General features: G+C 39.7%; 1 protein-coding gene and 1 long non-coding RNA gene across 4 annotated transcripts in view; one reads left to right on the top strand and one right to left on the bottom strand.

Moving 5' to 3' along the window:
- MKLN1 (muskelin 1) overlaps positions 1-22,026 on the top strand; it is a 320,256-nt gene that overhangs the window by 78,084 nt on the left and 220,146 nt on the right. The gene's annotated exons all lie outside the window — the stretch shown is intronic.
- The window catches only part of LOC116154072 (uncharacterized), a 110,503-nt gene that overhangs the window by 45,853 nt on the left and 42,624 nt on the right, over positions 1-22,026 (bottom strand). Inside the window, exon 2 of the long non-coding RNA XR_004137922.2 lies at positions 7,514-7,622. This is a non-coding gene — a long non-coding RNA (uncharacterized LOC116154072). The remainder of the gene's footprint in view (positions 1-7,513; positions 7,623-22,026) is intronic.

Raw genomic sequence — 22,026 nt, 5'->3', positions numbered from 1 at the left:
AAGTGACTTGCTCAAGGTCACACAGCTAACAAGTGGTAGCACTGGGATCTGAACCCAGAAAGCCTGGCTCCTGGACCCATGCTTTTAACCACTATATGATACTTCCTGTCTAGTTTATGTACAGTCCCCCCTCGATTTCCTTTGAAAATCTCATGTGTGATTTTACAAAATATCTTCTTTGAGGTATAACACCCTCTGGTGGGTGCTGGAAAACGTGTGTATCCCTTTGAAATTTCTGTGCAGCTCTGGGGATATCTGCTAGCAGTCGTGTGTTCACAGGCTACTTCCTGCAGAAGACATTAGAATCATACCTCTCTCTCTAGCGATAAGAGTGTAATTTCTACTCATACAAACCTTAAGAAATAAAATTTCACCATATGTTTAATAAAAATAAAACGTCACACTATGTTATATTCCTCTTATAAAGTGCCCTCCACCCCCACCCCCACCCACACACATAAGCAAGTATATTATCCCGAGATCTGTCCCTAATCAGGGTGAGTTTGCAGGGAGCCATCCCCACATTCTCCACCCAGGCCCTTATGAACAGCATCATGAATTTTTTAGATGATTGGCTGGATTTGGGAGTGCCGTTCAGAGGTGTAGGACAGATCTTCCGGTGAGAGTAGCAAACTGGTCTGGAGAGAAGCCCAAGACCGTGGCCTCTTTGCCCTGGGAGACGTGGCCATGGCCCCGAGTATCTGCAAATTCTCTGACTTTCCCTGTCACCCTCTGGCTGTGCCCTAAATGGCCTTCCCTGCTAAGAAAGAGCTGGGTTAGCAGAGAAGAAAGTTTCACAAAAAGTTAGGCTGAGCTTGGCTTTCAGCTGCTTACATGAACCCTGACTTAAGTTGAGGGGCGGGTTTCAGTCCTCTCTGGCCTCTTCCCTGACTCCCACCGGCTTCCCCGCTCATAATTTCCAAGGCTTCTGCCCGTTCTCTATCTGCAAGATTCTGCTGGTCCTGGATCTTCCTCCCACAGGGCCCTAAATTCTAATCTGGTTGGAAATGATAGAAAGTGAATTCCTGCTAAAAAATCAGCTGATTACATCTGAGGCAAGGGCTCTCTTCTGCGTACTGCATTTGAATCTTAATAAGGACATTCAAAACCAAAAAGTGAAGAAACTCATAGGAATGAATATCTAGTGGTAGAACGTCAGGCTCCTTTCCACAGAGAGATGAGGGGGAGGAGCGGGGGGGGGCACATTGGTATCTTGTTGATTTCCCCACATTTGTATATGAATCTAAAATTGGCCCTAAAAAGGTAAATAAATAAATAAAACTGGCCCTAATGTCAATGTCAGGTCCACGGACATCTCAAATCCAGAATGAATATGTGTACTTTGGAGCAACAGCTATTTCTCTTGGAGTTTGTTCTTAGGACTCACCAAATCCTAGGACCCAGATCAGGGCATGCTACTGAGTTCAGTTTTTTGGCAACTGGTGCAGGGTCCTTTGTCAAGTGGGGTATTTCCTCTGACGTCACTGGACTGCTCATCAGCTCCAAAGTGGGCCTTTGCCAGGAAAGCCTGAACTGAAGAGGAGGCTTGGCCTTCGGGGAAGGCAGCCTGTGTCCTGGCAGCTGGGTGTGTCTGCTCCAGGCAGGCCTCTCAGAGCCGCTGACTCCCTGGATTAATGCACTTTTGACCCAAGAGGGAAAAAAGGTGTAAAGAGCAGGGGCTGCAGCAGTCGGCTTTTACAGGTGGGACTTTTGAACTGGTGGGTTGGTGACAGCCCCAGCCCCACCCACCTAGTCCAGCAGAGGGTCTGTCTTCCCCGCCCCCTTCTCCTGCCTTCTTTCTTACCCTCTCCCACTACTTCTCTCCCTAGTCTTCTGAAGAGCAGCTGCCTAGATGACACCTTTTGTTTCCAAAACCTTCTTTGTATTTCTTCCCTTCTCAAAATATTCCCTCTTTCCTCCTTCAATGCCAGACTGTTGGCATCTGTCTCCCCGTCTTGTGCAGGCTGCCATCTCTGGCTCACCATGGTTTTATAATTGCCTCTGGTTAAAGTTTAAATAGATGGGTTTCAGCCCAAGAGAAAAATGTAAACAAGACCTTTCTGCAGCCGCTCAGAAGTGCTGACTTCCAGGGCTTTTGAATTCTGTGCTAGGAAATTCATTCAGCTCCTCCCTCTCCGACAAACTGAGAACCGCCACCGGGCTTTCAGAGACGTGAGAGCCACTCTGAAACCATTGAGAGGCTTTTAGATGATCTACCCTTTTCCTTTTAACTCAATTAAGCCATCAAGATCCAGTTCCCATTTCTGGGCTGTTTGTCTGGTGTATTGGGGTGACAGAACCGTTAAGCAATCATCAGGGGCTGGCTTCAGAGGAAAGGAAGGAAGTGAAGGGAATTTTCATTTCCCTGCGGGAATTTTTTCTTTGAGGGGAGAGAGGGATTGTATTTAGTGCTCCAGGTCTTTTTGTTGATGAGGAAGTCTTATAAATCAAGTGAATGGGATAATTCTTGGCCAGCACATCAGAGAGCAGGTTGGGTTTGAGCTGGCGATTCAGGCGCATATTCCTTCATTTGCTGTTTCCTCAGAAGTAAGTGGGCCTTTTTTTTTTTTTTTTTTCCGAGTCTTGATTAAGAACATTGATTTTCTGTATCTTTCTGCTTTGTGTACTTGTGATTAGGTGTCAGGATGGATTCAGCAATACTTTCAGATGTTTCCCCTACTCAAAAACCTTCAATAATTCCTCATTCCAAGTTCAGACTCCTGTTCAAAGCCTTCCATAGTCTGGCTCCAACCCACCTTTCCACTCCACTATTCCAACCATACACTGACCTCGCTGAACTTTCCACCCTGATTCTGTAATATGTTCTCTTCCTTATTCTGCAGGGTCCTAACTCCTGCTGAGCCCTCCTCAGGCTCCTAGAAGTCTTCTCAAAATGCCATTTTCCTGTGTTCTGTGGAACATTCCTTGCCCTCCATGCACAGCCAGGACCAAGCCCCAGTTCTCAAGCAGCCCATGACCATGCCCTGCACCGTAGCCCTTATTTCCTCCTCCATATTTATGTGTCAGCTTCCTGCACTAGCTACTCAGCTCCTTGAATGGTGGATGGTTTAGCACCTACCCCCGTGCAGCCCTGCCTCGTGTGGCCCATCATCAGTGCTTAATACATATTCAGCCTCTCTGAAAACTTAATATCAATATTTTAAAAATAGCTCTTGAGAGGAACCAACAGTAGTGAAGAAAGGATTTTGGAGTCTGACAAACTTGGGCTGTAATTTAGGCTCTGCTGAGTATTAGTACGAAGATGGAGTCCCAATTTTTAATCCGTTCCAAGCCTCACTTTCTTCACTTACAAAATGAAGATAAGATCTCTTTGTGAGAATTAAAAAGAGGTCATGCACGTAAAGAACCCAACACAGTTCTGTCTCATCCTTACCCTCCCTTGATGTTAAAACATTTTAAACATTGGAACATTTCACTCTGGAGCATTAATCGTACTCATCAGTTTAACATATATGCGCCACATTTTTCCATTGCTGATACAACCTTCCTTGATAGAACAGTTTCTTCTCATTCACACTTGCAGGTTTTTCAAAGGTTACCTGAAAAAATTCCAGGGATAGGGAAGAAGACGAGGCAGCTGCTCTGCTTGTTGCTAAATTATTTTCACATGTGGAGGGTCATCCTCACACCATCACACTGGCCTCTTCACTTCCAATGTTAACTTTAAAGAGGAGAAGGGATACCATTAGGACACCCTTCTCCTTCCCCTTCCACCAAAAGTCACTTGCCACTTTCACTCATGGGTGGGAAGCGGTGGATTCCATTCTTCCATCCAACGTGTACTGAATGCCTGCTATGTGCTAGGTGCTAAGATAAAAGATGAATCAGCCAAGGTCATGCCTTTAAAAGTTTCCATATAATGGGTTTGCAGGGGAAAGATAAGCATCTGACTAAACAAGGAACAGTGGAGGTATGGGCACAGAGGAGGGGACAGTCAGCCTGTTAAGAAAAGATTCAGAAAGATACTTGAACCTAGACTTAAAATATCAGTACATGGCTGTCAACAGACAGTGAGGGCATGGCACTCCAGGTAAAGGAACCCCGACTGTTGTTGCTCCCACTCTGATCACTATACGCAGCCCAAAGCCTCTGGCTCTACCATCTTTACTCTGTACAGCCGTCTTCTCCTCGGTCTAGGCGACTTAAATTCTTCCTTGGCAGCAGCAGCATTATTAGTGCTGGTTCCCGTCAGAGAACTGACATTAGAAGCTCTGCTGCTGCTTTTGTGGCCAAGGTCAGGAAACAGCTGGAGTGGTTTGAGCTGCCTGGGGAGGGTGGAGGAGTTGAGCATGCGTGTGCATACCTGTGTCTGTGGACGTACGTGTTTGAGAGTGTGTGGGAGTATGTCCATTTGGATGGCCGGCTAGATATTTATCTGCAGGTGTTGCTGCAGAAAACAGAAGTGAATATTCAGGAAACAAAGTGACAGCTTGGGATCTCAGAGACAAGCCGAGACTGCTCAGAGAAGGGAGAGGTTGAAATAACCTCGACCAAAACAGAATGAAACAGAGAAGGAAGTTACATCAGAAGAGGAAGAATGCCAATGTCATGCTGAAGAGCCACAAATGTCACAAAATAAAATAAGATGTGGGATTCTTATTTTACTTGGTTAAACACTATTACAATATTTTCTTCTTTACAGCACCATTAAAATCACTGAAATAATATTTACTGCAGCAAACATGGAGAACGCAGAAAAACACAAACAAAAAATTGCTGTAATTTTTTAAAGTTATATTCATCATATCTTATTTGGATCGGTGACTGATTATAACTTTGCCTTCTACCTCCACGCACAAGTTGTTTCTTACCTCCTGCACTTAAAAAATACTAAAAACAAGTTCTGAAATTGACTTACTGAAGAACAGTTAAAAAGTCTCCTTATTAGTGCAAATCAAGAAATTTTGATAAAGATACTTCAATGATAGTGAAGTGATTGAAGATGTCAGAGCAAAAAATATAGATCCCAGGTATGTTATTAAGTTTTTTCATTTCCATTCATGTGGAAATATTAGTCTCTTTATCAAAAGGAAGTAAAAGAGTAGTTTTCCTTTTGATTAGGTTCTTGTAACTACACAAATGAAAAAATGTATAGGATTGACTTTAGGTGAGGGGGTTTTATAAAAAGTTAATGTAACACTGAAATAAGCTTGGCATCGGTTCTCGTATGAGTCTTTTGAATCTATAAATATAGGAATTGGCTTTCCATCACATTCTTAGAAGTATAATGGCTTCAAGTGATTAACTGATTTGCGGATCTCACAAATAGTTAAAAGCATATGGAGAAGGTATAAACTACTTTGCATAAAATAAATAAGCTACCAGGATATATTGTATAATACAAGGAATATAGCCAACATTTTATAATAACTATAAATGGAATATAATCTTTAAAACTTGTGAATCATATTACACACCTGAAACTTACATAATATTGAACTTCAACTATACCTCAAAAAAAAAAAAAGCATATGGGGTTTGGGGCAGTGAATTAAGGAAGTTTTGTGGGTGTTGGTTACAACGCAAAACAGTACTTCCTAATTGGATGAATTATTAGTCCATATGCTAATTTACCAGGTAATTCATGAATGGGCTTGGGGTGGAAAGAGTTGAGAGGAATTGACAAGGGAGAGAAAGCACCAGGTAATGAAGAAGCGAACCAAGTAGGTCTGATGCTCACTCTGTTTGCACATAGTAGGTACCCAGTAATAATTGCTGAAGGAAGGAAGAAATGAGAAGAGTCAATGAATGGTAAGTATGAAGAAATGGGCATAAACACTGAATTCAAAATGAAGTTAAAATTTTGCTTCATGACAGGTTTATAACATACTTCCCCTATGATACCTGCCTTGGGGATATATAGAGGTGTATAGTTTTTGGAAGTTATGAGATCCTTAAAAAAGAAAACATTTAAAAAATTAGATTTGGGGGAAATGGAAATCAATGCAAATCTAAATTTTTAGATCTTCTGAATTTTTTTTTAACAAATCTAAATTCAGTGTTACTTTAGGAACATAAATACATAACAACGTATTAGGTATGAATTGGTTTACTCACAAAATCATTGCATATTTTAAATATAATTTATTTCAAATAATATAATTTACTAATTAAATAGTTTTTTCTTTTGCAAATGAATTACTGATGGGGTTACAAAGCTGACATCAAATATCATTTCGGTTTTTCAATTGAGAAGAAACCAGCAAAAAGCTAGAAAGAGAAGAAACCATAAACATCACAGAAAGTTGTATATTTTTTCTAGACCAACTGCCTTCCTTAAGGAGATCATTTTCAGAAAATAATCTAAGAGTTGCAGGGAGGGGGAGAGTAAAATAAAAAAAAAACTCACTGACTGCAACTTTTTTAAAAATTAAATATAGTTGACTTACAATATTACATTAGTTTTAGGTGTACTGCACTGTGATTTAGTATTTTTACAGATTATTTTCTTTAAAAGTTATTACAAGATAATGGCTACTGGCTGCAACTTTCCCCCAAGCATCAACATTTTTGTTTAGTGAATGAATGCCTCCAAATTTGCCAGTTTCCCTGCTTTCTGGACTTCCACAGCTCCAGGGGACCTCCATCTGGATGTATTTCCTGATTCAGAACTTGCTGAGGGATTCAAGTCCCACTCAGAGGAGTCTCATAAACTCCCTACCTCAGCTTGCATTTTGGGAAGCATGTCCTTCCTGATGGTGTGCCCAAGGAATGGGAAAGAGAAAAGAAGATGCCAAGTTCTGTTTTACATTTTAAATCTATAGATCTTTCCTTCACCGAGTGGCAGGCCATTCCTAATTCCTGCTCCTCTGTACTGAAGAATTTAGCATCAATTCCCATGGTGATCCAAGGAACTTTACTCTTTGCCCGAAATACCTCTCCCTCCCAAAGCAATTTCCCCTCCTCTGAGAAATGCTGTTGTGTCAGGCTGCACTGCCCTTGAACCAGACAACTTTCTCTGCGTGTCTTTATCTGTCTAAATAAAGCTAACCTACATTTGCTGTCTAATTCATTCGGATGCTTGCTGATGCTATTTAAAGCATCCCTCAAGGCTCTGTGGAAAACAAGATGCATTATCTCCAGTAGGGAACCTTTAGGTTTGTTGGTCATTTAAAGAATTCAAGAATCGAAAGAATCCATTCAGTCTCCTGTAGTTCAGATGTGAAGGACAAAGGAGCTCTTCATGTTTTTTATTCCAGGCAGTCTTCTTTGACTTGTACGTTACTGGGATCAGTTAATAGCAGAAGAGGTAAAGCTAATCTCTCTCTCTCTCTCTCTTTCTCTCTCTCTCTCTCTCTTTCTCTCTCGTGTGTATGTGTGTGTGTGTGTGGGGGTGGGTAAGTGCGTGTGACACTCTCCTTGCTTCTAGGCTTCATGAAGTTTGCCCAACAGAATGCATTTTTCCTTGTGGACTCAGATAATTTGTTAGTCCATTGTAAGTTCACTTACTCCTCTCAGGGAACAAATGTAAAAGATTAAAAAGAGATGTCACCTTGGTAAACAGTCTTCTGGCGAGTTTTTGGCTTGTCTCCACCCACTCTTCTTCAGCCTCCATCTGACATTTCATTACAGAATCCTGGTACTTCCACATTCCAGAAATTCTAAACAGGGAAAAGAACAAAATACTGGGGTTGTAAATAGGACTCCACTGTGCCTTTCTATAGTTCATAGAGGTTTCAAATCTGTTGCTCGTTTTTCCACATCTGGTATTTATGTCAGTCTGTCGGCTTGCTTGGTGGGAGGGAGAGCTGGTACAACAGGATGGTTTTAACCATCAGTGCCCTGCTTAAGCACATGCTTTTATCAGCATCCACTTGTTCAGCCACGATCCTGTGACGTCCATTGCAGTGAGTGAGTCAGAAGCTGCAAGCTAACAGGTCTATTCCTTCCTGCCGTCACCTAGGAAACCAATGCATCATCCACAGGAAATGCGGGCCCCAATGGGGAGTGTGCCCAGATCGGGTTATAAAGCTGGCAATGAGTTTTTCAAAAGAGGTCAAATAATAATGCGTAGAATCTTGGTCTAGGATGGGAAGAGGATCCAGCCCCTTAGGCATGGATCAAGGACTAACAGGCAGAAATACCAGGAGGAATTAGTCAGCTAAAATCATGTTAAGATGTCTGCTTTATAGGAAGGTGGCCAAGGGCAAGGGGTATGGAGATATACATTTAGACAGTATGTGAAGTGAGATGAGGAAATTGACAAGCCATCAAACCAGGCTTTCTGCTGAGTGAAATATATATTCCTTTTTCATGGTCTCTCTCCCTTGGGTTAAAATAGTGATGGAGGGTTCCTTCAGAGAAAATCACACCCTGATTCCCCTCATGCTCTCGCTGTTTTATTTCTGCCTCTGCCTTATTTTCTCTCTCCTTGACCTCTATAGATCAGCATAGACCATCACCTTAGTGTATATATACAATCTACCACACAACATCCATATATGTGTAAAAATAAGCTTAATACAGCTGAGAAAAATTAACCTGTGGAGCTTCAAGTTGTTTGACAGGCTTAATGTTTCCAGGCAGATTTACACTCTCATACTGGTTATGGGTGAAAGAATCTACGTAAAAGTACAACGTGAGCTCTCCCAGACTTCCTGTTTTAAACTCTAAGAATATTAGAATGGGAAGGAAAAACAGCTCAGAAATCATCCGGTACAACCCCCTCATTTTTCACATGAAAAATGAGTCCCAGAGAAGTGATTTGTTTAAGGTCATCTAGCAAATTAACGTGTACGTTGGGGACCAGGAAGAGGAGAGAAAAGGGGTAGGATGCTTGACCACAAGCTCAAAATGAGTCAATAGGTGGTATAGCCACCTCAGAGGCTGTGATAATATTCAGCTACATTAATTGAAGTAGGGAGCCCTGACTAAGAGAGGCAATTGGTACCCTCATGGGCTGGTCAGTGTTGCCAACAATTTGGCATTCTGTCTTGAGTACCCATTGAATGGGGAACAATGACAGACCCAAATGTGCCCAGAGAAGGTAAAAATGGTGATAAGAGCTTTAGTAACTATAACCTAAGAAGACCAATTTAAAACATTAGACTGTTTAGCTTAGAGACCAGAGGGTTTGTCTTGGAGGGCATGAGAAAAAGGTATCATCAAATAACTGAAAGGCTATCTTGAAGAGGGTTCAGACTTATTTTGCGTGACTGTGAATGACAGTCACAAATTGGCACAAGTTAAAGGGTGATAAGCTTTAGCCCCATATAAGTATTCTCCAATAATTCAGGCTGGTTGAAATGTATTAAACTGACCATTGGGGTAGGGAGGAGGTTTTTAAGGGCTGGACCTAGAAGTGGTACATGTACACGTCAGCTCTGCTCATATGCTTTCTATCCAGTAGAATTCAATCACATGGCCACACCTGTCTGCAAGTGGGGCTTAAAATACAATCCTATGCCCAGGAAAAAGAGGAAATGGGTTTGATGACTGACTAGCAAAACTTCTACCACACTGTCCAATTCTGAGCTTCTATTATGGTGATAGAATCAAGTCAGGAATTTTAAAACTTTCTTGTTGAATGCCAATACATGTCTCTTGTTTACATTAAATGTCTTCTTATTGAAGGGCTCCCATTCAAAATATATTGTTAGGTTAAAAAAGCAAGGTGGAAAATAATGTATATACTATGCTATTTTTGTGACTGAAAAGAGGAATTGTAATGACAGTGTTTATTTGCATTTGCTTGCATATGTATGCAGAAACACTGGAAGGATACACAAGAAACCATAAGGACCAGGGTGGGAGCAGAGGAAGGACGGAGACATCACTGGGAGGGAGACTTCTCCTCATGTGCATTTCAATATTGTTTAATTAATTAATTAAAAAACTATAGAAAAAACTTTCTATTAGAGAAAAGTTTTTCTCCAATGAACTTCTTTTTGTTTTCGAATAAAGAAAAACTTGAGAAAATGCCTATTTGGGAAGGTGAGCAGGGCATAACTTATGAACCCAAGGTAACAATAGTGATGAATATGGTGTCTTTCCTGTTATAATGGGCTTATACTCAATTACCTGTCTTTTTCCAAAAAAAAAGTAAATGAATAATAGTGCAACAGCTTGGTTTTATATGGATTCATCTAAAAGTCTCAGAGTGCTTTTATATCTGCCATCTTTGTTTTACTATATAACATTCCTAATAACTATGGTACAAAAGATAGAAAATAATTTGTTGTTTTGTAGGAACTGTCAGAGCCAAGAATAGGACTTTGTCTACAAATTCATATTAGACTTGTAGGCCAAGCCTCTTGACTTCTGGATAGCATCAACATTGGATGTATGTGATAAATAAATGCTTTATGCTTTATAGCATTTTCACAAGTATTTTCTTATTTAGTTTTTCCATCAGCCTTGTGAATTAACTATAACTGATATTATCTTTAGAGATGAAAAACAATGGTGGTGATATAAATAAAGTTAAAAAGCTAATAAAAAATTAGTGGGAGGGAACTATCCTTAATATATAAAGAATGATTACAAATCAATAATTAAAAGGAAAGTATTCCTAGAAAAATTGGCGAAGGACATGCATTAAAAATCATAGAAAGAGATATCAATAACAGATAAACATTAAAAATATTTTTTTCTCCTCAAAATGAGTAGAGGTAAAAGAAAAATAGTACCTAGTACTGACAAAGATACATGGAAACAGGAACACTGGTATTTTTCTGAAAGGGTCATCAGTTGGCAAAATTTGAAGAAAAATTTAGAAATATATTAGAACATTATACATGCTCAAAACACTGTAGCCCAGTAACTTTATTCTACTAATTATCCTAATGAAATAATCAGAGAAACATAAAAGTTTATGCCAAATGATATTAATATCATAGCATTCTTATGAGTTCAGCAAAAGGTGGATCAAATGACAGTAAGGAAATGGAATAACCAAGCTGCCATTAAGAGACAACGTTAAAGAATTAACCAAAAACTAAAGGAAAATCCCACTATCCAATGTTAAATAAAAAAGCAAGATCCAAAATATGTACAGAGGAATGGATATTCACATTTAGATTCCTTACAAAAAAGGTAAATTCTAAGACACTATAAGACAAAACTGCTACTAGTGATTTAAGCTTAGAAAGATACATTTCTATCAAAAAGGAGTTTGATGGTCCTTCAAAGCTTTACAGCTGGGAAGCATTCTTATTTCCTTGCTAATATCCATTCTACTGAGCATCCTTATCCAAAATAGACCAGTCCATATAAACTAAGAGGTGGTCAAGGCAGCCTTTGCTGGGCTTTGCTAAGTGACATAAATAACTTCTTAGCAGTTTCCACAGGGAATTTAATGTTGCATAGATCTAACAGATCTTGAATCTATGGAAGTACCACTGCTTTTTAGTAAAGGTTCCAGGATGAGAACTTTTACTACACCTGGCTGTTAAATACTTGAATATATTTTTAGCCCTTACCTGAATTAATATTTGGATTATAGGCATTCAAAACTGATGCCAGGTCTCTAATCACACACTCCGAATTGTTTCCATTTCTTTGATTACTTTTCCTCATTTTTTGCTAATTGATGTTCATTGCATACACCCAGCCAGCAGTTTTCACGTTTTGAATCTCTCTTTGTCTTTCAGAATCACCCCTATTGACTAATGATCCATCTTTTACCCACATGCAACACTGGTGATTTTTCTTACCATTCGTAACATTCATTTTGCTAATCTCTTTCATTTTCATTTTTATTTTCATCATAATCGTAAACCTCTTCTTAATAGCACATTCAATATTCTCATTGCTTTTGCAATTGTCTGACATACTGGGCTTAATAATGTTGCAAAACACCCCAAATTAAATACAGTAAAGCTGCTGGTAATAGAAAACTAGTTGGCCAAGACTAAAACAACCACGTCCAATGCCATTGCTGTCTGTTGGGAGCAGGCAAAGTTAAAAAATTTTGCTTTTGGAGCAAATTATTTTTCATCTTAAAGTTCACAGGTGGCCAAGCTGTTAAAAATCACTGTCTCTTCCATCATGGTGCCATTCTGGTGAAGTACATTTGTGACAATAGTCATCAAATCACATATAAATATGTAATCAACCAAGATTATTTTTAGATAGCTCAGTTGGTTTGCATTGTCTTAATGAGGCTGAGATCAAGGGTTTGATCTCTGTGTGGGTTATTTAGCACAGAGAAAAACCATGTCACCCAATTAGTCTATACCCACATCCAGCCATCTCATAAATGCATGCTCTTTAAGGGACCTAGATATAGTGTGTGGTGGCACATATCATTTCAGTACAGTCCATATGCAATAATACAGTTATAAACTTTCATAACAATATTTGACTTTGGAATCTCCAAACTCAAAATCTCAATTAGCCATTAATAAGAGAGACAATGCTTTAGTCATATGTTCAAGTTTTTTTTTAATTTATCTATAAGAACAGGTTGGATCACAGTGTTCTCCAAATGTAAAATACTAAAGAAAGAGGCTTATTTTCCTCATTGAGATCATTAGAAAAATAGAGGGTGGTACCTGATTCACCTCTACTCCCCAGGAACCTGATGACAATTAATTCCTATTGAGTTAGTACTCTGAGATTTGCCAAAGAGCAGGTCAATGTCACCAGAGAATGTTATGTATTTGTCAAAGTACAGAAAGCTACAGATTCACAACTCAGATTTTGGCCTCAAATGCAATTTTCTTCCTCTGTTTTCAGGATCCTCTCCTCCCTTCAAGGCCAGAGCTGCAGGCAGCTCTCTAAATAACACTGCGTCCCTGGCCTCCTAGCTCCTATTTGAACGTTTTGGCAGGGCTCCTTTGAGATCTGCCCCCACCGCCTCCCCTCTCCCAGGCTTGTCTTCGTTGGTCTGAGTCAGCCATGAGTCACCTCACTCATTAGTGGAACACAGAATGCTTCTCCATCCTCTGGATCCCTTTCGTCTCCCTTCTTGTAACTGGTTTTCTGGCAGCACAAGGTCTGGGGACAATCTTGAAGCTAGGGACTGCGTCACTATTAAGATGGTCTGCTCAGTAAAGAGGTAACAGACACCAAGTAGAACTAAAGATGATGGTGGTGGTGCACCCAGTTGCTTCAGATGCACTTTAATGGCCAGATTTTGTACCTTTGCCTGTGTCAGCTCGTAGGACAGCACAGGGGTCCTTAATTCTCTGGAAAGGTAAGTAAAAGGGCAATGTCCTTACATTGGTGGGCACTCTTTTCTCCAGCATTTTCAGACTTATTCTCATTTCTACTTATCTGATTTTACATTGCCAATTCTTTCCTTTTTGTGAGAGGTGGACCACAGAGGGGGAAAAAAGGATTTATGCCTTGTTGGTACCTTCTAGATATAAAAAGAAGCCTCGTGAAGTGATACTAATGATACAAGTAAGAAACTCTAAGTTCACTGTAGAAAATTTCAACACCAAAACATCATTATTAATTCATTAATCTTACTTAAAGCCTTTTGTAAAATGGTTGATACTTTGCTCAACTGGATAGTGACTGGTTTTCAGTAAGTCAGACGATTTACTTTACAAGGGACCCCAGAGATCACCGTGTCCATTCTTTCATTCAATCAGCAGGCACTTACTGAGCACCTGCTATGAGCAGACCCTGAGGCAGACACCCCCCAAAGGCAATGCTTCTCAAGCTTCACTGTGGGTGTATGTCATCTGGGAAGCTTACTAAAATGCAGATTCTGGTTCAAGAGGCCTGGAAACAGGGCTCGAGGTTCTGCATTTTCATAAGTTCCCTGGAGGTGTCCCTGCTGCTGCCCACGAATCACACTTTGAGGAGCAAGACAACAGGGGCTCTGCACAGAGCCAGACAAAGCTTGACTCTGTCCCCGAGGAACTCTGGGATGCTGCCCTATGCATTCCTCCTCCTCAGCTGCTGAAAACTATCTGTGAGGCCCAGACAACACTGATCTACTCTTCCCAGTGCTCTTGGCTTTCTCATGACTTCACTCCCAGTGGAGGGTATTAAAACTGCAAGACTCATATTGGGATTAGGGCAAGGAAAAGGCTCTTTTATCTTTAACCTTGGCTCTGAGGTCTAGTCTAGCCCATCTTACCAGAGATCTCTGAACCCGCATTTTAGGCACAGCCTGATTAATGATCAAGTATTTCTTCCATTGCGACAGAGATCTCTTTTTATGATTTGTTAGTTTGTATCCTTTGCCATTTTTTTCTATTGGGGTCTTTCTGTTTTAATTATTAAGTTGTAAAAGATCTTTATTAAAATATTAAAGAGAATCTCTTTGCCCTAATAAAAGTCTTTTTTAATCTTAATTTGTCTATTCATTTTGGAGTTAGGAATCTTAGACTCTAGGTTAACATTAATTTTCTTGCTAATCTGATCAAGCCCCTATACCTGTTGTGACATGGTTCCTAAAAATAGAGGCAGTAAGGACTGAACCTAGCATAGGACATAGCTGACTGGTGTTAACAAGTACCAGTTTTGGAGGGGATGGTTTAGCTCAGTGGTAGAGCGCCTGCTTAGTATACATGAGGTCCTGGGTTCAATCCCCAGTACCTCCATTTAAAAAATTTACAAGAATAAATAAAAACCTAATTACCTTCCCCCCTGAAAAAATAACTTCTTTGGATCCTCAAGTACCAGTTTTGTTTGTTTTATTATGTTTTGCTTCTAGCTTGGTTTTGTTTAAACAACCAGTTATTGAGCATTTACAAATACTATGTGTGCTGTTCTAGGTTTGGTAGTATGAAACATACACAAAGTAGAGTTAGAAGCTGCCTATTAAGAACTTTATAATGTATAAAAATGCTTATGATTTCTGTTTTCCCTTTGCCTCCTCAACTGCCACTTTCTATGTTGTCAACAGACGAGATCTACCATTCCTAACACGTCCAATTAAGAAACCACCTCACTATCACCTCACACCAGTCAGAATTGCCATCATTAAAAAGTCTATAAATAATAAATGCTGGAGACGGTGTGGAGAAAAAGGAACCCTCCTACACTGTTGGTCGGAATGTAAATTGGTGCAGCCACTAAGGAGGACAGTATGAAGGTTCCTTAAAAAACTAAAAAGAGACTTACCCTATGATCCAGCAACCCCACTCCTAGGCATATATCTGGAGAAAACTATAATTTGAAAAGACACATGCACCTCAATGTTCACAGCAGCACTACTTACAATAGCTAAGACGTGGAAACAACCTCAATGTCCATCAGCAGATGATTAGATAAAGAAGATGTGGTATATACACACAATGAAATATTACTCAGCCATAAGAAAGAATGAAATAATGTCATTTGCAGCAACATGGATGAACCTAGAGATTATCATATTGAGTGAAGTTAAGTCAGACAGAGAAAGACAAACATCATAAGAAATCACTTATATGTGGAATCTTAAAAAATGATACAAATTCTATTTACATACCAAAAACAGACTCACAGGCATAGAAAACAAAACTATGGTTACCCAAGGGGTAAGGGCGGGGAGGGATAAATTAGGGGTTGGGGATTAACAGACACACATTACTATATATAAAGTAGATAAATAACAAGGACCTATTGTATAGCACAAGGAACTATATTCAATTTCTTGTAATAACATATAATGGAAAAGAATCTGGAAAGGAAAAATACATATGCATGTATATATATAACTGAATCACTTTGCTGTACACCTGAAACTAATATTGTAAATCAACTACAATAAAAAACGATTTAAAAAAATAAAGAAACCACTTCAGTACTGAGGCAAATGACCAAGTTGTTCCTTGGTCTCTATATTAGCTGTCTCATCTCTACTAGAACCTTATGCTTGTGAAAATTATTTATTTATATAGTAGAAGTTACAAGTGATAGTATTCCAATTTAGACTGGTAGATTTTTGTCTATCTTAGAGAAATAGAAAATTTGTACTTTCTCCCTCATCTGTGATGTTTATTGCCTTTAAGTTCTCTCCATTACTGCCTGTAAGAAAGAAAGAAAGAAGTAAAATAAAGAAAGAATATAATCAACTATTAAAAGTAAAATAGAAATGTCTGGAGACAATGTGTTTTGCCTCTAATTGGTGTTTCTTTTTCAATACAGTCAAAGGAAGGAAATTCTAATGGGAAAATTATCATCCAGGTAGAGAATATTCTTTCACTCCCACTGGTTCCCCCTATATTCTTCCCACTCAAAATCTGCTTTATGAGTCCCTACACTGAGCATAGATAAAACAAAAAGAGTCAATACTATTGAATCCTATCCACTTGCCAAGCACTGTGCTAAGTGCTTTCACATACATTTTCTCATCTAATGGATCTTTTCCTTTCTTACTGCAGGGGAGAAGGTGAGATTGTGCCTTTGCCTTGCTGCCTCCTCTTTCTGGAGTCTTTACTCCTCTCTGTGTGTTTAAGCCTTACACTGGAAGCAAGAAAACCCAGCTTAAGGCAAAATCCATTATTTTTTCATTTCAGCCAGGTCCACAGTGAAAAGTTGGTTGGTTTCTCATTTCTGGAAGATGAGAGTGTGTTGTTTTAGGAAAAAATGAATGGAACAGGGCTGAAGGCTGAACACTCTTTTACATACATGGTTGGGCACCTACTGCTGGTAAGAGGGCCCTCGTTTTTTGGCTTCTTCCCCAGATAATCCATTGAACTCTCCAGGAGAAATCATCCGTATACATCCAACTCCTCCCTTGGTTTATTTCTTTATATATGAATACAGATTCCTTATCATTTCCCTCACCTACCCATTACCCATCAAAAAAAAAAAAAAAAAAAAGAAAGAAAGAAAGAAAGAAAGACAGACAGACCTCTCCTGGAGAAACATGACAGATCTTATCTATTCCTGAGATTAACTGCCATTTTCTTCTCTTACTATGATTCCAAATACTGGACTCCACTAAGGAAAACATAGCCTGGGTGACATTGCATAACCAATGAGAAAGGAATCTTCCCTGGGCAATGAGAGAAGGGCTGAGTTACTATCTCAGTTCTTAGGAATTGCCATCCAGCTGCTAACTGAGGCCACACGGGTTCAGCCATGAGGCCGGCAAGGACCTAACCAGTGACTTACAAAAGGAGGCAATCAGGACTAGCCAGAGCTGAGCTGGGGCAACCGACTCATTTGTAGAAGAATCCCCAAGGACAATGGCCAGCGGTTCAAGTCAAAATGTCCTGGTGGAATAGCAAACTCCTGGTCCAATCTGGTAGATGAACAATGCCCAACAACAGAAGACTCTGGGGAAAGGATGTACTTATAATTAGCATGTAGCGACATTTTTACTCCAGAGGCTTATCCTTTATTCTTCCACATATACAACAGACATTTGAGTGAATATATTAGGCACTGAGCTAGCAGTTGGCACACTCCTTGCCTTCAGGGAGTTGACAGTTCAGTAGAAAGGCAGTAAGCATAGGAGTTCTAGGAAAACCTAGAACAGGCACATAAGATGTGAGAATTGGGAAAGCTTCCCCAAGAATGTGAAAGGCTCATGGAGGGTGGCACATGGAGAAAGGACACTCCAGGTAGAAAGGGCAGCAGTGCAAAGTCACGGAGGGACGACAGAACAGGTGGCTCATTGGAGAAATAAAGTGGTTTGGTGTGGCCAAGATCAGAATTTTCAGGAGAAGAGGTAAGAGATGATTCTGGAGAGGTAAGCAGGGGTCAGATTGTAAAGGAGTAATCTTGTGTGTATGTAAGAGTGTTTGAAATCTATCATGAGGGCAATGGGAACTACTACCTGATTTTCTGTCGGGGAAGCATGTGTCAGACCTGTTTTTTGGAAGTTTTCTCACTGGTTGTAATGTGGAGATTGGATGCAAGGAGAGCAAATATAGGAGTTGGAAGATCAGGTTGGAGGATCTTGTAGTAACTGAAGAAGAAATAATGTAGCAGAGGCAATAGGTAAGCAGGAAAGATGAGTCTGAGAGATATGAAAGCATTGCACCGACCTTGGTGATCAGCCATAGGAGGGGCCTGAAGAGCTCAGAGTGACTCTCACTTTTGGTGAGTGGGGAAAGATGATGGGTGGAGAAGACTTAATGTAAGGAGACACGAGTTCAGGCTGATGCAGAAACCCTGCCATTTGCCTGAATACCGGTGGTGGGAGGTCAGGGCAACTCAGTGGCACTGGGGACTCCCCAGGTGCACCCCAAAGGAGGCTTAAGGACAATTCCAGACCCTACCAGCTAGAGACATTGGGCCTCCTAATACAAGTTCCTACTCAGAAGCCTGGCTTATTACGACTGAATCTGTGCAGGACTGAGGCTGCTGATGAGAGGTCTTCAGAACCTGCAGCCAAGCAGGGCCTGACAAGCTGTTTCCATGGAGACGTGGTGTGCGCAGGAGGGAGTGAGTAGGAGGGCTGATCCATTCCAGAGCCTTGGGTCACAAGGCTGCAGCAGGCTAACAGATAAACAGGAAAAATACATAGTCAATCAGAAAAGGATGTTCAAAACTATTGGCAGTTAATTGGGGTTGTATCGTCATAATTCTAGATTAAGTCTAACAATTTAGAAGGATTAGGGTAAGCCACTTAATGATCCTGCTAGTTATTTCAGGTACCACTTAACAAGGGCACATGAAAGTAGATGCCAACTCAGGCTAACTCCAAGTATACATACACCCATCTTAAGCCTTTCTGCACCCCCGGACTCTCAGTAGCTACATATTATTTCCAAGTTTCTGGGAAAACAGGCAGAGATATGGGAAGTTAATTTTTTTTTTCCATTTGCCATGCTGATGGCAGTAATACTCAAGAAATCTTTTGGAAACTCGGGTGCTGGCAAAGCCTCAGGTTAGATATTTTTATTAAACAATTTGAGGAACATTCTGGACAGAGCCAGTAGCAGCAGAGCCCCAAGTGTTGTGTGTGTGTGTGTGTGTGTGTGTGTGTGTGTATTAGGATATACATAACATGAAGTTGACTTTTTTGACAATTTTTAAATGTACAATTCAGTAGCATTAAGTATATTCATAATCGTGTGTAATCATCACCACTATCTATTTCCAAAACTTAACCATCAACCAAAACAAAAACTCTATAACCATTAAGCAGTGGCTCCCTACTGGGCCCCAAATGTTTTTAACAACTTTATTGTACTGTGAAAACTCTGCCTACCAGTCAGGACAATAAGTTTGGCTGCTGCAGGTAAGAAAACTGGCACGATCTTGGTTTGGCCAGTCACTCTCATTTTGGATCTGGGGTTTTTTGGCCAAAGAGTCCTCATCCTGTGGGTGAGCTTGTTAAGCCTAATCTCTGGAGAGACTGATTTTAACCATCTTAATGACTGATGGGACTTATTAATCTTGATCTCCAAAGTATTCGAATATTTCTTGTGGCAGTGTTTATTAAGTCAGGGTCGCAGGCCCTTGTAAAGTTCCTACTGGAGGCAAACTTTGTTCCAAGGATATCTGAGAGATGAACTGTCTAGGAAGCAACTTCATTTTAAGTAAACAAAAATGGGAGGAGTATTGTTCAGTGGTAGAGTGTATGCTTAGCATGCACAAGATCCTGGGTTGAATCCCCAGTACCTCCACTAAAAATAAAATAAATAAAAAATAAATTTTAAAAATACATAACAAAACTTAATTATTCCCCCCCTAAAAAAAACTCCAAAACAACAACAAAAAAAATTTTAAGTAACCAAAAATGATAGTGCCCGAGGAGGATGAGACATAATTCTGGCTTGGAACGGTAGACTATGACCAGAAGATCAGAGCTGGAAATTCCAAGTTTCCTACCACCTTTTCTTTCACAAATTAAAACATTTAGTGATAATAGAGATAAGCCTTGACTTCCTCTCTTCATCCAACAAGTTAGGTGTTTAGAATATGATGCTTATTGGACGAGACTCAGTCTGGAGTTTTCAAATCCAAAGTAGCAATAACTCTCAAAGCCCAGGCAGATATTTCCCAGATGCATAATGTCAGTCACAAGAAACATCAGGGAAAAAGAATGGGGAAGATTTAGTGAAAATCATGCCACCATAAACACAATCTAAACTATATGCCCTATTTGGAAACCAGTGCTGAAATAAACACAATATGCTATTCCTGGGAACTGGAGCTCAGAAGAGGTTGACTGGCTTACTCTGGGTCATCCAGAAAATCAGGATGAAGGCCAAGATTTAGTACCTTTGTGTCCTCGTGTAGTAGTTTATTTTTATCAGTATCTGCTGGTATTCTGTGCTTGGAATGAGCAAGGGAAGTGGTTCTCAAAGCCTCCTACAATGGTCAGGGATGATCTACCAGTATCTTTACCTCTAAATTCACCTCCAATTTAGTCTTTACCTAGCTCTTATTTCTGAACTGTTTAGAAAAATGTTAGCAGTCAAGAAAAGGTTTAATGCAGAGGGAGGGTATAGCTCAGTGGTAGTGTATGCTTAGCATGCACAAGGTCCTGGGTTCAATCCTCAGTACAGTACCTCCATTAAAAAAATAAATAAATAAACCTAATTATTCCCCCCCAAATAAACAAACAAAGAATTAAAAAATAAATAAAGCTAGTAAAATTGTTCCATATAGAAAGATGAACACCAAGAAGATCAAAGGCTACTACTCCGACCCAATGCCCTGCTTGTAGAAGAAGGGTATCACCCCAAGAGAAGTGGGTCACTCTCCCTCCCCCTTCAGTTTACGAGCAGAGTCTTACATATTTTGCCCAAGGGAAGAGGCAAGTGATAAGAACAGAGAATTCAAAAGCTCTCTACATGGGAACAAACTTTATTTTGAACAGAACAGAACTTGGGGAAGTTCAAGCTAAAAAGAACCTTGGAAAACAACAGAGATTTTGATGATAAGCAATTAAGAGGAAGCTGCTAGCTCTATGAGAACAAGACTTACTGTAGACTAGCTAATTTACTAGAGAGAACCAGAGAAAAAGATAGCTAAGAAGAGCCCCACTAGGGCCAGAACAAATCTCAAAGATTGGCCTCAAAAACTACCTCTGTAAAGGGGCTTGAAATTAATTGGATCAGACTGTGTAGCAATGTATGCGACAGGGCATTATTGAAAACAATAGTGATTTGCCAGCAACTAATGGAGACTAATATCTAGGGATCATACCAACACAGACAGACAACTTAGCAGAGAGATCAGGGATAGAGACAGTCAACGAGAACTGTTAAAATCACTGTCATCCCAGGATGACTGTGCACATGACCAAACATGCACCTTCTGAGGAACAACATCAGAGGTTTCACACTTCAGGGAAATAGACTTTATTAATAGGCTAGCTAAGTAACTAAAGAAATAAAGATGCAAACTACAGCAATAAGCTTATAAGTTCAAAAGTAAACAATAAGGTTGAAGGGACCAATATCCAAAACTGCTACAATAAATTATCTAGAATGTTCAGTTTTCAGCCAAAAACTTATGAGATATGTAAAGAAACAAGAAAGTGTGATGTGGCCCATATACAGGAGGAAAAAAGCAGTTAACTGAAACTCCCTGTGAGAAGGCCCAGATAGTCAGCTTAGCAGACAAAGACTTCAAAGAAGCTATTATAAATATATTCAAAGAACTAAAGGAAACCATGCTTAAAGAAGCACAAGAAGGTATAATGATAATCTCTCATAAGATAATCAATAAAGAGATGGAGATTGTCATTATTTTTAAAAGAACCTAATGGGTATTCTGAACTTGAAAAGAGCAATAGAAAAAAATTCATTAGAGGGGTTCAATAGTATATTTCAAATGGCAGAAGAAAGAATCAGGAAACTTGAAATATAGATAAATAGACAGACAGACAGACAGACAGACAGACAGATAGATATTATTTAATCTCAAAAACAAAGAGAAAGGATGAAGAAATATGAACAGAACCTCAGAGAAATGTGAGATACTATTAAGCACATTCTCATATGCATAACGGGAGTACCAGAATAAGAGAGAAAGAGAGGAGCAGAAAAAAATATTTGAAGAAATAATGGCTGAAAACTTCTGAAATCTAATGAAAAACATTAATGTACACATCCAAGAAGGTCAACTAATCCCAAGTAGAATAAACAGAAAGAAATCTACATTCAGACACATCATAGTAAAAATGCTGAAAGAGAAAATCTTGAAAGCAGCAAG

This window comes from Camelus dromedarius, chromosome 7, assembly GCF_036321535.1.
Source record: "Camelus dromedarius isolate mCamDro1 chromosome 7, mCamDro1.pat, whole genome shotgun sequence".
NCBI lineage: Eukaryota > Metazoa > Chordata > Mammalia > Artiodactyla > Camelidae > Camelus > Camelus dromedarius.
The sequence above is the reverse complement of the archived record's forward strand: the minus strand, read 5'-3'. Positions and strand labels throughout refer to the sequence as shown.